Source organism: Aythya ferina (assembly GCF_964211825.1).
Source record: "Aythya ferina genome assembly, contig: HAP1_SCAFFOLD_29, whole genome shotgun sequence".
Lineage (NCBI taxonomy): Eukaryota > Metazoa > Chordata > Aves > Anseriformes > Anatidae > Aythya > Aythya ferina.
Genome location: NW_028181463.1, coordinates 3,431,227 through 3,433,699, shown reverse-complemented (window position 1 = coordinate 3,433,699; position 2,473 = coordinate 3,431,227).

Genomic DNA, 2,473 nt, shown 5'->3' with positions numbered 1-2,473 from the left:
ATAAATACTTTAAATTAAAGAGGATTAAGAATCATCATAAATTATTGGATGTGGGGGGAAACCTGGTGCCAAGAGATGAGGTAAAGGCTGAGGTACTTAATGCCTTCTTTGCCTCTGTTACTAGCAGCAGGACCAGTTGTTTCCCTGGGTTTTTCTTCCTCCTCATGGCCAGTGCCCAACTTTTAGGGTTGTTTGTGTTTTTTTTTTTTTTTTTTTCTCTCCTGCTCTTTCCTACTGCCAAAGCAGGCTCCATCAGGGTAGAAACCACTCCTGAAGTAGGCATCCCAACCCAGCAGGCTCCTTGCGGCCTCTCAGCCGAGCAGACACAAGTCACCTCAGCAACAGCTTCCAAGCCAGGGGCCTGCTGCTGGCCTTGCAGCTTCTTGGCTAGACACAGCCAAGCCTTGTGCCTGCTGCTGCCCACTCATGGACTCAAGCAGAAGGGACAGGACAACCCATGTTGGGGCCTTCTTTCTGCCTGGGTCCTCCTGGGTCTAGAGGCAGAGGGGATCCCCCAGTCAGCATGCCAAGCAGGTGCCTTCTGCTGGCCTAGCAGGGCCACTGCCAGATGTCAGCCCAAAAGTGCAGCTCCCAGGGAGAAGGCAAGGGTGACCTGCCACCTCCAGACAGAAGTGACCTCCCAGTCCCTTTCTGTGACACGTTGCTGCTGCTGCCCTATCAAGTGCAGAGACAGAAGTGACCTCACAGTCCCTGCCACCATCACATTCCTCCTGCTGAGCCATGAAATACTGAGGCAGAGCTGACCTCTCTCTCACTATCTAGGTACCTGATTTTCTCTTTTTGGGTTAGAGACTAAGCAAAGTTTTAGTGGGAGTGTGTGTTGTTCTGCTTGTGGTGTTGTGTCTGTGGTTAAGGTATGGACAAGCTCTACGGTTTAGGGTATTTTTAAGTCTGCCAAGGAGTCTAGGGTTAAACAGAGAGTTTTCATGTTACTGTTAAGGGAAGGCATTAGGTTTAGCAAGAGAAAAAAAAAAAAAGAAAAAAAAATATTCCTTTCTGAGTATTGTAGTAGCATTTAGGTTTAGGCATTAAAATTACTGGCTCATGTAAGGTAAGGGCTATATGTGACTAGTTTAAGTCAGTGCTACCACAGCATCCACATTACATAAACACTATTACTTCTATGAAATCATAAGTTTCTGCTGGCCAAGCTCTTCTTCCCACCCCAACATATCACATCTCTCTTGTCCAGGCTGCTCTTGACCTCTCCATATCTTATTGGGATCAGCCTTCTGATGACATTCATGATCGCAGAGTATCTGTCTCACCTCTGTTGGCTCCTCCATTCCTGAGACACTATTGGCATGGTAGTTAGAAGAGAAAAGGACACAAAGATCTTTAGGCGCATCCTGCACAATGTGCCCATCAGTTCTGCACTGCCACAAAACTGCGCTTCCTACCTACAAATTTTGTTTCCAGAATGGCTTTTATTTATTTATTTATTTTTTTCTCATGCACGGTTCTGTTTTGGATATGCAGAGATGGAATAAGGAAAGTTAAGGAACAGATGGAACTGATCTTCTCAAGGGATGCAAGGAATAATAGGAAGGGATTCTACAGATACACTGCTCAGAAAAGAATGGCCAAGGAGAGTGTACGCCCTCTGATGGATGAGAAGGGTGCACTGGTAATGACAGACATGGAGAAGGCTGAGGGACTCAACAACGTCTTTTCTTCAATCTTCCCTGCCAGTCAGGTTTCCCAAGTCTTTCATTTCCCTGAACCTGTAGATGGAGGCTGGGGGTGCAAAGTCCAACCTGGTGGGAGTGAAGAGCAGGTCCAAGACCACCTGATGACACTAAACAGGTACATGTCTATGGGGCCTGATAACATGCATCCCAGGGTCCTGAGGGAACTGGCTGATGTAGTTGCCAAGCCTCTCTCCATCATACTTGGTGGCTGATCATTCTGCAGAAGAGAAGGCTCCAGGGTGACCTCTTTGTGGCCTTTCAGAACTCAAAGGAGACTTCTAGAAAAGATGGAGAGTGACTCTTTGCTCAGTCGTATGACAGGACAAGAGGGAAATGTTTTTAAAGTAAAAGACTAGAGATTTAGACTAGAGATTAGGAGGAAACTCTTCACCCAGAGGCTGTTGAAGCACTGGAACAGGTTGCTGAGAGACCTTAGGGATGCCCCATCCTTGGAACTGATCAAGAGCATGTGAGATGAGGCCCTGGGCTACCTGATCTCAAGGGGGGCATCCCTGCTTATGGCGTCCATGGACCGGGGCTTGGAACTAGATGCCTCTAAGGTCCCTTCCAACAGGAGCCATTCTCTCATTCTATGGTCTCACTAGCTATACCTCAAGCATGACTCCCATGCCATCAGCCTTCCTGTGGTCTCTCACCTGACCACAACAGAAGGTGCCTCACCATCATCTTCAATGCCTTGTGCATGCTTCTGCCATTTACGGTCCCTATCTGTACCCCATTCCTTCTGCAGGTCCGTCAGC